At 31.8% G+C, this 15,258-nt stretch overlaps 1 long non-coding RNA gene across 1 annotated transcript; it reads left to right on the top strand.

Annotated features, from left to right (window-relative positions):
- The first annotated feature begins 1,185 nt into the window (after positions 1–1,185).
- LOC143081738 (uncharacterized) lies at positions 1,186–7,999 on the top strand. Its single transcript, XR_012980061.1, has 2 exons — positions 1,186–1,597; positions 7,842–7,999. It is a non-coding gene; the product is annotated as an uncharacterized LOC143081738 (long non-coding RNA).
- The last annotated feature ends 7,259 nt before the right edge of the window (positions 8,000–15,258 follow it).

The raw sequence follows: 15,258 nt of genomic DNA, 5'->3' as shown, positions 1-15,258 counted from the left end.
AAATGGGATTGTGCTGCAAATAAAAATTGACCTGTATATTTGATAGTGCTAAATCATTGAACAAGATTGAAAAACGCATTTGTTCTAATCTCAACTTGTAATCGATTTTAATGTATACATTATATTCGACCTTTTAACACTGTCCACACAGTAGTGAAGTTTTCATTCATGCAATCGGCAACAAATGTACACATTGTATATCTATAGCACCGTTAAGGGTTAAAAGGTCGAATACAATGTATACACAATTACACATAGAATTTTATTTAAACAACAAACACGTGTCAAGAATTTGAAATAAATTTTCCAACATGTGAGACCTATATTTTTATACAAGATCGGCTTAATTGGTAGCAAAGATTAGGTGGGATGACAGAGGGCCATAGTCCCCACTTTTCATATATGTGTTTACATTAAGAAAAACATTTATTAATTTGAGAAAGTGGTTATTTATTTATACCAGAGTCTCAGACCAGAGTAAAGTTTAAAAGTAGTTAAGAAAGCGATATTTTGATGGGATAAAACTATTAATTAAGCATAAGCTGAATTCATTTTTGCATAAGCTAAAATCATTTTAGCATAAGCTAAATTCATTCAAGCATAAGCTAAATTCATTTAAGCATAAGCTAAAATCATTTTAGCATAAGCTAAAATCATTTTAGCATAAGCTAAAATCATTTTAGCATAAGCTAAAATCGTTTTAGCATAAGCTAAATTAATTAAGTATATGCTAAAATTAACTTTAATCTAATAATTATGACCTTAATTCCGCGCCAACATTTATGTATAAGCTTAACAATTCAGCATATGCTAAATTGATTTTAGCTTATGCTAAAATGAATTCAGCTTATGCTAAAATGAATTTAGCTTAAGCTAAACTGAATTTAGCTTATGCTTAAATCATTTTAGCATATGCTTAATTATAATATAGCATATGCTAAAATGATTTAAGCTTATGCTAAATTCGATGTTTATGACCCTAATTCCGCGTCATAGGAAATCGATCATTCATTGCGGGAGCTAGTTGAGAATTTAAAAAGGATTCAACAGAATCGTGTGGGAAATCTAACATCACTCAAACAAAACAGAGAGAAGATCGAAAGGGAAATTAAGATAGCTAGGCAATCAATCAATGAACGCTTCGATCGTCTTGAAAGAGAATTATTGAAAGAACTTCAAACAATTGAAAATGACGAAACGAAAAAAATCCGAAAAATTTTGGAATCTGTAGAGCGGAAAGAAAAAGAGATAGATGAACTGAAAATAAGCCTTGAAATAATAAAGCAGCACGCATCAGACCTTCAAACTTTCCTTGTCAGTAAACAGATTGAACAAGATTTTTTGGTGGATACAGAACGCCTCTTTCAGTCCATGCAAGCTAACAGTGAACTATCAAACGTCTCCATCTCATTAAATACCGACGATTTGATGAAAAGTGTAAACGTGAATATAAGTAAATTTGGTGAAATCGTTGTCCAGACGAGTCGAAGTGATCTGTCATTGGTAAGACGGAAAATTCATCAGAAACAGGCAAAAGATGCTGTAGTTACCAAGGGCACCCCTGACGATCAGTATGAAACAATAAGAAATGAAGAAGGTTTGTTAAATCAATATTTGAGTTTTTGATCATGTCCCTTCCTTGATACCACTTTATATACACGAATTGCTTTTACAACATTTTACAGATCCCTCAAGTTCACGGATCCTAAGGATTAAAAGTCGTTACGATTTATTTCGAGCTTTTTACGCTTGATCACGGTTTAATACGATACATCACTATATCTTCACTGTAAAGTTACTCAATTTCTGGCGATTTGTTAAGGTTAACTTTGAGTAACGTTCGGACTTTCAACTACCTTCAAAAGAGTACAGTGCAATCGTATAAGTGTTGTCATTCATTATACAAGAGGTACTATGTTGCGGTACTGTCTACTGTGAAACCTTGTGAAAGGAAATTGAAACAACTAAACGATGATGATGATGATGGCGATCAGTTTTGTACGTTCTTTAAGTCATATGAAACATCAAATTAGAATAAAAAGTTGATATGATTTATGCAGATATTCTCAAATCGTAAAAGTAAACAATTATAGATTAATGTGCGGCCTTCAACACAGATCTTTACTCACATCGAACAAATTTTAAAGGGCCCCAAAATAAGTGCTTGGTTACATGTAACTACGTTTTATTATTTAACAAGTGTACGTATTTGGAAATTCCTTTATACTATCAAAATCTTGAATATAAGTCTTCTTGTTAGAATTTTATTCATCGCAGAGTGCAAGTGCGAGTGGAAATACGTAAATTAATGATATAAACAAATAACATGCACTGGACGGTAAAGACAAATGGGAACGCATTTAAAGATGAACACAAAGCGTATAATGGATCTATAAATTCCCTTTTCACAGTGCTCTGCTTGATATGTTCTGCTTATTTATTAATGTCACGATCCATATTAAAAAGAAGATGTGAAATGATTGTCGATGACACAGAAATTAACTATAAGTTACTGTACGGCTTTTAAAAATGAACAAAGCATATACCAGTCCACTTTAGACAAGACAATCTCTGACTGAAATACTGTGTGTCGATTTAACGTTATAGACTCGATACATCGATATGAATATATTAAAATAAAACGTGCATGCAAGACTTAGTCTGTAAAACGCGCATGCAATGGTTCAATAATTAACGCTCATCCTACTGGACCCATATCTCTCCTCGCGATCGGTTCTAAATGAAATTGCATATCACGGCTTTGTGCTGTCAAATACGTTTACCCGGCCTTAATAAATTTAACCCGGACATATCAGCGACGTCATAATTTTGAACTGACGTTTACAAGTTTGACCCGACATCTTTTAATTTACTGTTGATAAAAAGAAAACACTTCATAGTGTGACTCGCAGCTGCTTATTGGTACTAACATTAAAATTGCAAGAGTCTCGTTTGAACTTTCAAATGACTTTAAGGACCGTGATACTTTACACCAAAAGTTTAGTAAACTCGTGATAATGCCTGAAGGGAATGTGCCACTAATATTCTGATTAGGATTTTAGTTCTTGTATTGAAAAAGAAATCAAAACCTTAAATCATTTAATTAATTTATTGCTAGTTGCTTTTTATTGCCTTCTCTTAATGCCTTCCCGCTAATTTGGTTTATAAATCGATGTGTACCCTATTTGTGTCAGTTGCATTTATAAACTGGTGATCTCGTAATTCATTGTCACAAAGTAAACAAATATGATAACTATGAAACTAGTGAGTGAAATTTCACTGCATTAAACTTAGTTTTACAAACACTTAAGTTTAATAATCCCTGCTGTGACCTTTCAATTACGAAAAGTCCAAACTACAATAGTATCAAAACAGCAAAGACAATGAATAATAGGGATGAACCATTGTGTACATTTATCAAGGGGAAACTTCGTGTAAAGCATTAGAATTCATAGTTTAATTGCATTTAGTAGAAACCGAGAATTTGGTGAAAATAAAACCAAGATTTTTGTTGAACATTCACAGACTTTAATACAGATATTTTTGTTATAAAATCTTAAACATAGATTACTCACTTGTTTTTCTATGATCTGCTTGCGTTTATTGTTAACAAAAAGTTCTAAACAACCTTTAAATTCCAAAACACCTCGTACTAGGTCACCAAAGTCGAGCGCACCATAAAAGGTGTACTTGAATTGGTCCTTATATATATATATCTAAATTTATAAACTTTACCCTGTATAACCCCGATACATATGAAACCGGACGTTGACGCGTTCGAATCGAAAACACCGTGTACCACTGAGTTCCGACAGTAAGGAATTAATACTTTTAAAGAAAATCCAAGATCTATTCTTCGGATATTTTGCTCCAATATATTCTTTGCCATAATACTCATTAGTTACTAAAAGGTTTTTCAAATGTGTGACATTTTTATATACAAATATCAACAAACGCACGACAATACCAATGATAAAACGTGCTTGGTATTTTTAAATATTCAAAACTTAATGTTTCTCGTACCTCTTAGTTTTTAAAACATACATTTTTGAAAATTTTATAGTATAAATTAACAAACTTATAAAGATCGTTTGTTTATGTTGTATCTGGAAACAAAAAAATACACGTTTTAACGTGTCTTTAGTTTCATGTTGTGTACGCTTCGTTGTTGTTACACCTTTTTATACTGTACGCTTCGTTGACACAATTTGCGTTTGTCAATGAATTTTGCATGTATTAAATTATGCTTTGGTATACGATTATAACCAATATGCGTGTATGAAAATAATAATTTCCCACCATAACATGCAGACATCAACCCATAATATCCGTTATATTGTCGAAACACTCTTGGAGGAAATTTGTACATGTAAAAAAATCCTTGTGTATACGAAAGTGTAAATTGGTAGGAATAGTTATCAAAGGTTGGAAAATACAATAACTCGACAGATGCAAATATGACTAAGCATACAGATACACACGTCCGATTTCTAATTTGATAGCATTTTTAAAAGTTTTTACCATACGGCATTTAGTGTACGGTTAGATGGTGGGTTGGGTGCCCGCTAACATGTTTAATCCCGCCATATTTTTTTTGTGCCTGTCCAAAGCCAGGATCGTGTAATTCAGTGGTTATATATATTTTTTTGTTCACTGTTTTGTGCATAAATTGGGCCGGTTGTTTTCTCGTATGAATTGTTTTACATTTGTCATTGCAGTGTGTTTTATAGCTGACTATGCGGTATTGGCTTTGTTCATTGTTGAAGGCCGTACGGTGACCTATAGTTGTTAATTTTTGTTTCGTTTGGTTACTTGCGAAGAGTTGTTCCAATACCACATTTTTTATATAGACAGCCTTCAAAAACAATCAATGGATTATAGGTTAAGCCTTTTGGCCTGAAACTCAGAGGCGGGTCCTAGGGGTCATAGATTACAATAGAGTTACATTAAGGCTAACGAATATGTGTATACAATAAACATGCAACTGATGATAGCAATCAATAGTAATACATTTACTTTTATGTGAAGATATAAAGATGAAGAGATAATTCTTTATTATAACTGGTTTTCTTTTTCAATTATGTTTTTCTGTTTGTTTAATTTTTAAGGTATAAAGATTATGCTAAATTTCCTCGAATATTACAGTCTTTCTACTGTGGTGCCAAAATCTAAGTGATTGGTCATTCTGGTTATTATAAGCACCTTAAAGTCTATACCAACCCATATGCATTTCATTCAAATTTTTACTTATTTCGGAGAAGACCAAAGGGACCATATTTATATTCCCCAGTTACCCTTGGCGTCATTGGTAAATTATGCAGATGAGCAAAGCATCAATCATCAACCTAACCTTAGACATTTGCTGTGTTTCTTCTTTCATGTCTTAATGGTTATAAATAAAAAATGAAACGTTTCGCAGTTGGTACTGAACAATTGCTGGACCCTTTTATTTGTTTATGACACGCGTACGTAATGGCTGATTGTTAGTTGCTTAGCCTTCACTTGCAAATATGTCATGCATGTTCAGGATAAGCACAAAGTAGCGTACTACATGTAGGTCCCGGAAGGAGGCCCTCCGGAATTACTGGATAAAATGAGGTATATTGAATAAGGACACAAATGTTGCCTTTCAACAGGTCATTTATGGACCCCTCATAAAGTTTTTGCAGGGGTTCGTACAATGTAGTTAGCGTAGTACTCTCTTTACACAAGACATTGGATCTTATATTCCCATTCGGACTGGATGTGACTGCGGACTTTTACATCCCACACAACTAAACGGGTAGCCAACTTCGGTCAGGTTATACTGCCGATCGGAAAAAAACCAAAGTGACCAAATCTAATAGTATATTTCCCAGTCATCCTTTACCAAATTCTTTCATGAATAAAAACAAATTTGCTACATTATAGAAAGTTATGCTGGTTAATCACTTAACATTAATACATTATATGCACACTTATGAAAACTCATAATACCGCACATCCTCTCGATACTGTTTATATTTGGCATTGCACAAGTCCATGCGTTTTATTACGTCTTTACCTAAAAGCGTTGGATATATACTGATTAATACTTTAGATACATGTTTTACCTCTTAGTTGTAATTCGCTTTGAAATAACTATCAGTTACTAAAGTTACTCCTTTGTCGATATTGTATATGGTTTTTTTCCTTGTACCGACATTTTGAGTTGAGCCAATTGCAACTGTACAGGTTTTTTTTATCATGTTGTGCTGTTACACCAATGTCCTAGGTTAAGGAGAGGGTTGGGGGCTCACGTGTTTAATCCCGCCGCATTTTTTTTTGTGTCGGTCCAACGTCAGGAGCCTGTAGTACATTGGTTATTTAATGATCTGTTATTTTTTCTTCTTCTTTAATACATAATTCATAAGTTATGAAAATATTACCGTTAGTTTTATCGTTTTAATTTTTTTTTAAATAGTATAAGTTTTCCTCATTGTTAAATGTTGTACATTGGACTATAATAATTGCTTTATACACCCACTTCATTAAAACTTTGGTGAAAAGTTGCCACCACATCACATCTACAAAGCTTTATATTTAAAAAAAAATAAAAAAAATAAAGCAGTTGGAATGCCATGTATGGCATTCGGAAAATTAAGTTCAACGAGTTCCTATGTGTGCTTTCGTCTAGGCGAATTTGGACCAACATCGGCATTTGGAAGAGTCTCAAATTGTGAAAAGTAAGTCATTAAAGTTTTATTGACTGTACTATACTTTTTGAAACTTTATTTCTACTGGAATACATTTATTCGCTGTTCATTTCATTTGGAATAACGTTGAAGTCCCAATTTTCAATAGAAGCATTCCTATTAGATGTCACGCTGGTTGAATATTGCAATTTTGGCTTTGGATGACAGATATTTTAAGTTAAACTACTTTGACTAAGTTAACAGATAAACATTAACAATATAATACAGAAAAAGGGTCGCCGACACCATCTCGAATACCTTGACAAGAATGTAATTTGTGACGGTTTTTGTCAACAAACTGTACAGTGATTATTTAAAAACGCACAGCGAACGAGACACATTTGATTGAACGAACAATACAGTAAGAGAAAATTTATTTAGTATGATATTGTGTTTATTCTAAGTTCTAGGTAACATTTGAGGACACGTAGTAATTCAACATATAGTTATTTATTATTGCTTAAGGTATTTATATGCAAAGGTGTATGCACGAAAAGATATTCAGCATTGTTTACCTCATAAAACATATGAAATTGCACCATGTCTGTGCGTTTTGCATCTAGCAATTTTATCAAACGTTCTATGCAATATCTAAAACTTACAACAACTGTCTAATTGAATAAATAAACTAACATGCACATTGACACATTTATATATACTCAAATAAGTTATAGAGAGGCATTCAAAATTGTTGTCATACCAAATGTTGTCCTGATTATCGCTTCGAACGCGTCAACGTCCGGATTGATTTGTATCGGGGTTATAGGGGGCTAACTTGTTTTAAGGAAATCATTGCTAGCACTGCCTGCAATAAACCTCTATCTATCAAGCATGGAATCGCCAAATATGAGAGTACAAGGGGAAAGGCTGTGGATTTTCTATAAAATTTCCATATGTTTAGCATTTAATCAACACAAGGATACATAATCCTGAATTGGATAGTTAAGACATATACTGAAAATTAAGGGCTCTGAGTATAACACATCAATTCAAATTTATAGAACATGTATCAATCTTTACAAAGGCAAAGACGGTTAACAAAACCTGGCCAAAATGAACAAGAGGTAAAATAATATGTTCTTTGAAATTCCTAGGAATGCATTAAAGAGTATGTTTCTTTCAATTTAGATCCTTGCTACATTGTCACTGCCAAACCAGTAGAAGATGCCTTGAAGTTTGGACTAAATGGACAGTACAGACTACGTGTTACACAGAGTGGTTTTATATTAGAAAACATTGAAAAAATGACACCAACATGCTGTTGGTCATTTAACATTGTACGAAAATTTGGAAAAACAGGAAACGAAAGAGAATTTGCAATCACCGTAGGGAGACGAAATGTTTTAGGTGAAGGAACTGTCTTGTTTTTGTGTAGTTCAAGAGATGATCCAGGTAAAATTTCGAGTGTTGCACGAATAATTATAAAAAAGATGCAATCAGAGGTCAAACATTAAATGGATAAGGATAAACAATAAAAAGCGAAATAAGACATGTATTTGATAAAAGGGAATAAATCATAGAACAAGCAACTTCATTATAACTAAGATATATATCATATTACATGGTTTGCAAGACAGGCAGCAAGGTTACCAATAGAACAATTGTCATCGGAATGTAGTTTATAAATTTTTATATTTAAAATGTAATTATTTTTTTTCTATTTTTGAGCCTTGTAGTAACAGTTGTTTAGTTTTAAGGATCTTGCGTACAGAGTTTTAATATAATGATATTAATGAAAAAGGCAGTCTTTCATTAGGTCTTTCCACCTTTCGTGTGGAAAGACCTATTGATTTTGTTCTGATTAATTTTTTTTTCTTCTACCTAATTTTTTTCTTGCGGTGTAAAAATGTTTCAAAAGTTGTCGCTTAGTTTTTTTGTATATGAGATCATACAGTCTATACGCTTTTGAAACTCACCCTGTTTAACCTAACACTTTTCTTTGTAAGAGTTATCTCCCCAAACACTGTTTTTCTTGTTATCAGATCTCCTCCGCAACCGTAAAAGACAGCGAGAAATTTATTTTTCCAAATTGCTCGTTATATCCTCAGGATGTTACGTTTTATTTTGACCGAAGCTATAGGAAGACCCCATATGAGAGTAATTTCCCCTTTTGTATTGAAATAAGTGAAATAAATTTGTAACTGGAAAACCATAAGTGATAGAGGCCTATGGTCTTTTGATTTGAGGCCCTTGCTCAAAAAGTATGAAAATGAGGTCAAGGTCAAAGGTCAAGGTCATGTTCAAATTTTTGATTTTGGCTTGTTATCTCTTATTTTCAGAAATCGTACAAGATATCGACAAAATATTTTCACACAATTGTTAGTTGCGACATGTCGTAACATGTAAATTTTACTTAAAAGGGTACGTAACATTTAATGCGAGTTTTGCCCCCTTTTATATCTAATATTAGTTGTATGGTAATGTAACTCATTAACAATATAAAGTAGAGGCCTAGAGTCTTTTGATTTGAGGTCCTTGGTTGATGACCTTGAAATTGAGCTCAAGGTCATAGGTAAATTTAACGTTCTAGATTTTGACCTTTGCTTTTTCCTCTTATATATACATGATAAAGCCATGGGACTTTTGGCAAAAGGTTGCAAGCAATGTGAACCGGAAGTGACCTTTTGTAAACCGGAAGTAGCCATTTTTTGTACTAAATTAATGTAAAAGTATATAGAACCATCTAGTTTTGGAATCAGTGTCAAGTAAACTATCAAAACATACCGGAAATAACATCTTTTAAACCGGAAGTAAAAAATGATCTCCCTTATGTATATCTTTTTGTATAGAAACCATATATTTTTGGAATCAGCGTCCAATAAGCTGTCATTTGACGCTAAAATTGACATTTAAAACCGAATTTTAATATTTTCATATAAAAAAGATCCTTACTGGTGGAAAGACCATCAATGGTTCTCTGAACAATTGGTTTTTAATTATAATTGTAATTTATGTACGTAATGCGAACATTTTATTTTGAATGAAGAAAATAAATGATATTTCTTCCGTATTACATTCACAGGTAATATTTTTCTCTCACATTTTAGTTATACTGTGAAATCGTTTAACGATATCAACATATAATGTATCTTGTTGTGTAGTTTTAAATATCAATGATAAGTTTGTACTTAAAATGTAAACACAGTCTAGTTTGCCATGGTGTGGTACAACTTTAACTTTTAGTGTATATTTGAAAGAAATATAATTGAAAGAGGGAAACTCCGAACAGCTTACTTGTTCAACAAGATTTTAAAATTAGTATAATAACTGTATTTTTTAAACGACTTCTATATAATGTACTGTCATCACATCACATTGTGTTGCTTTGTTTCGTGTTTGAATATTTTTTGAAAAGTGTGAAAAAGAAAATTACTGGTACCACTAGTGCATAAGATTTTAATGTTGCTCGCTTTTAAAATGTTAAACAAAATTATCGATTCAGGCCTCTGGAAGTCTCTTTAATAAACTTACACGAGTTGCTGTAAGGCTATGCATTATAATTGTATATGGCCATCAAAAACTGTATTGAAGAATAAAAGCAGAATACGTTAATCAAGCCTACCTTAACACGTTTACAGAAAAAATGGAATTTTGTGTAATCGATAGTGTAGATTTGATTATTTTTTATAAGAATTTTCAAAAGATAGCATAAGGTTTTAACTTTACGTTTCGCAAAAAAGAAAATGCCCTCTAACAAATCGTTTGGTGTCTATGTATAACACTTCACTCGACATAAGATACATTAATTTTGTAAATGTAGATATCTGCTTCGCCTTGACTAACATAAATAGATTGACACTACTAAACTTTATTTTAAAAAAGATTAATTCATTTGTGTCTATTGTAAATCAAGTACATCATGAATATTTCAAATACAATACTCCAGTGCTTGCGGTAGAAGTTAAAGTTTACTGTTAATGAAATTATTGCAATTGGATTTCCTATTAGAAAAAGTGACATTGTCTTTTCGAATGTTCTGAAGGTGATGTCATTAGAATTTGAATGCCCGTGTAACAGTAACAATTCGCAATGTGGAACACTTGAATCATCTAAAAACATTTTACTTGTAAAATAAGGTTTTTTGGTAATATAGCTTGTTATACAGAAAAAATATTAAAAATGGGTCCGATTCACTCTTCCTTAAGGAAGATTTATCAGGCGTAGAAAAATTGGAAGTAATTGCCACTTGAAATATAACCCAGAAAAAATTATATTTCATAGCTTAAACTTTCTTCATTACTTATGCTTTACATTATCCCATTATTATTTATTATTACCCATCTTGCTACCAGTATTTTTTTAGATAGATACACCTTGAACATGTTGAACATATTTAAATAAAATCGTATAATAAAAAAGCAAAATGAGGTGGTTAAATTAGATGAATACCGTTTTTGTGCTTCTTCGTTCCATTAAGTTTTTACAGTGATTAAGATGATAACAAAATGTTGAATGCTGTACCCCTAATTTTGACATTTTCACATATAATGTCTGTTTGATTTGTACACACATCGTTGTCAATATAATGGAATTTGATGTAGAAGGTTTAGTTAACTATGAAACCAGGTTTAATTCGCCGTTTCCTGCATAAGAAATTGCCTGTACCAAGTCAGAAGTATGACAGTTGTTATTCATTCGTTTGATGTGTTTGAGCTTTTGATTTTGCCATTTGGTTAAGTATTTTTCTTATTGGAGTTCAGTATTTTTGTGATTTCACTTTTGATCCTATTGAACTTGAAATAAAAGATACGACAGATACAATTGCGTCTGATTCATATCTTAACTCACATCTAGAAGTTTCCAATTAGGGTCGGTTGTGAATAGAACTTTACGACAAAAGAGATGATAAGCTTTCCAATTGTTACCTTTACAATTATATGTAGACATACTCCATCAGCACCTATTGATGAGTATGAATGTCAGTTGATAATAATCTCTAGGGCTTGCGTTTCCTATCATGACTTCATTGATAAAGGGTTGCTGTTCAGAAGGGACATACTTAAACAAGGGGCCAGACATACCAGAGGAACATCCAAACTCCTAGATCAAAAACAAACTAACAACACCATGGCTACAAAAGAATAAAACAAACAGACAGACAGACATAGAGACAAACAAAAGTACACAAACCACAATATAAAAAAAATAAAGACTAATCAACACTAACCCAACAAAATTTTTGGGTCATCTCAAATACTCCGGAAGGGTAAGCAGATCCCGGTCCACACATGGCACCCGTCGTGTTAGTACAAACCCGGTTAAAAGTCATATCAGGTAGGTCACATTCGTGAAAAGGGAACAGGAGTGAAGACATTAGGAACATACGATCTAAATAAAGAACAGAACAGTACGTTTATCATTAAACATAATGTATACAGTTGGGTGCAGACCAAGCATTACATGTAGACGGGCCGAAAAAGTTAACGCGGCGTTTACTCGCGTGCACTTCATGTAAACGCCGCGTTAACTGTGCGTTAACTCCGAAATTGCAGTAGACATTAAAAGTAAACGGGCGTTTACTTTCGCGTTTACCTCCGCGTTAACGCAAAAACGGCGAGTCTTCTAATTTTGTAAAGAGTAATCGGGCGTTTACTTTTCCGTTTACCTCCGCGTTAACGTGGAAAAAGGCGGGTCTTCTATTTTTGTAATAAGTAAACGCGCGTTTATTGTTTGTAGTAAACGCCCGTTAACGCAGATTGTCATCGTAACTTGGATACACTGACCTAAAATATGAAATGATAAGGAACATCACAATTAATTGACCAACTGGTCATTTCTGCTTGACATATTGACGATTACAGTAATTTAAAAATGTCACACATTTGTATTTAATTGAACAATAATTATAGTAAATTTCTTGTTCTTCGCAAATAATAGTTTAAGTATGTTTATTCAAATACATGTAATTTAATCCTCACCAAAATCAAACAGTTTTCTCATCTTAGACAGACTGACTCGTAAAACAAAACTTTTTGATATCATTCACCACAACTGACAATATTTACCTCTTAACAAGTTATCTTATTCTATATAGAAGTAATTCAGTTATATTTTTATGCCATAATTGACCATATAAAACAATTGACAGCAATTTTTGTACCAGCCTGACGGCGATGACCTCTTTTTATTTAAAATATTGAATCGTAAACAAAATTCAGTAGTTTTCATACCTCAGACTGACTCATATAATAAAATTATTTGTCCGCAACAACCAAAACTGACCATATAAGCATTTGCTTATGTAAATCTATATAGCCGCATAGTAAATGAGCTATATTTTCATGTAAGGATTGATTGTATAAGAAAATAGGTAGCAATATTTGAATACTATGATTACAAAATTTTGTTCGCATCAATTTAGAGTGCCAGCATGTCCTTTTTTATTCAAAATATTGAATCGTAAACAAAATTCAGTAGTTTTCATACCTCAGACTGACTCATATAATAAAATTATTTGTCCGCAACAACCAAAACTGACCATAAAGGCATTTGCTTATGTAAATCTATATAGCCGCATAGTAAATGAGCTATATTTTCAAGTAAGGATTGATAGTATAATAAAAAAGGTAGTAATATTTGAATATTATGATTAAAAAAAAATTGTTCGCATCAATTTAGAGTGCCAGCATGTCCTTTTTTTATTTAAAATATTGAATCGTAAACAAAATTCAGTAGTTTTCATACCTCAGACTGACTCATATAATAAAATTATTTGTCCGCAACAACCAAAACTGACCATATAAGCATTTTATTATGTAAATCTATATAGCCGCATAGTAAATGAGTTATATTTTCATGTAAGGATTGATTGTATAAGAAAATAGGTAGCAATATTTGAATATTATGACTAAAAAATTTTGTTCGCATCAATTTAGAGTGCCAGCGTGTACTTTTTTTATTCAAAATATTGAATCCTAAACAAAATTCAGTAGTTTTCATACCTCAGACTGACTCATATAATAAAATTATTTGTCCGCAACAACCAAAACTGACCATATAAGCATTTTATTATGTAAATCTATATAGCCGCATAGTAAATGAGTTATATTTTCATGTAAGGATTTATTGTATAAGAAAATAGGTAGCAATATTTGAATATTATGACTAAAAAAATTTGTTCGCATCAATTTAGAGTGCCAGCATGTCCTTTTTTATTCAAAATATTGAAGCGTAAACAAAATTCAGTAGTTTTCATACCTCAGACTGACTCATATAATAAAATTATTTGTCCGCAACAACCAAAACTGACCATATAAGCATTTGCTTATGTAAATCTATATAGCCACAGAGTAAATGAGCTATATTTTCATGTAAGGATTGATTGTATAAAAAAATAGGTAGCAATATTTGAACATTATGATTACAAAATTTTATTCGCATCAATTTAGAGTGCCAGCATGTCCTTTTTTATTCAAAATATTGAATCTAAAACAAAATTCAGTAGTTTTCATACCTCAGACTAACTCATATAATAAAAATATTTGTCCGCAACAACCAAAACTGACCATATAAGCATTCTAGTATGTAAATCTATATAGCTGCATAGTAAATGAGTTATATTTTCAAGTAAGGATTGATTGTATAATAAAAAAGGAAGTAATATTTGAATATTATGATTAAACAAATTTTGTTCCCATCAATTTAGAGTGCCAGCATGTCCTTTTTTTATTTAAAATATTGAATCGTAAACAAAATTCAGTAGTTTTCATACCTCAGACTGACTCATATAATAAAATTACTTGTCCACAACAACCAAAACTGACCATATAAGCATTTAATTATGTAAATCTATATAGCCGCATAGTAAATGAGTTATATTTTCATGTAAGGATTTATTGTATAAGAAAATAAGTAGCAATATTTGAGTATTATGACTAAAAAATTTTGTTCGCATCAATTTAGAGTGCCAGCATGTCTTTTTTAATTCAAAATATTGAATCGTAAACAAAATTCAGTAGTTTTCATACCTCAGACTGACTCATATAATAAAATTATTTGTCCGCAACAACCAAAACCGACCATATAAGCATTTGCTGATGTAAATCTATATAGCCGCATAGTAAATGAGCTAAATTTTCATGTAAGGATTGATTGTATAAGAAAATAGGTAGCAATATTTGAATATTATGATTACAAAATTTTGTTCGCATCAATTTAGAGTGCCAGCATGTCCTTTTTTATTCAAAATATTGAAGCATAAACAAAATTCAGTAGTTTTCATACCTCAGACTGACTCATATAATAAAAATATTTGTCCGCAACAACCAAAACTGACCATATAAGCATTCTAGTATGTAAATCTATATAGCCGCATAGTAAATGAGTTATATTTTCAAGTAAGGATTGATTGTATAATAAAAAAGGTAGTAATATTTGAATATTATGATTAAAAAAAATTTGTTCGCATCAATTTAGAGTGCCAGCATGTCCTCAGACTGACTCATATAATAAAATTATTTGTCCGCAACAACCAAAACTTACCATATAAGCATTTTATTATGTAAATCTATATAGCCGCATAGTAAATGAGTTATATTTTCATGTA

The sequence above is a fragment of the Mytilus galloprovincialis genome, chromosome 7 (genome assembly GCF_965363235.1).
Source record: "Mytilus galloprovincialis chromosome 7, xbMytGall1.hap1.1, whole genome shotgun sequence".
NCBI classification, from domain to species: Eukaryota; Metazoa; Mollusca; class Bivalvia; order Mytilida; family Mytilidae; genus Mytilus; species Mytilus galloprovincialis.
The sequence above is the reverse complement of the archived record's forward strand: the minus strand, read 5'-3'. Positions and strand labels throughout refer to the sequence as shown.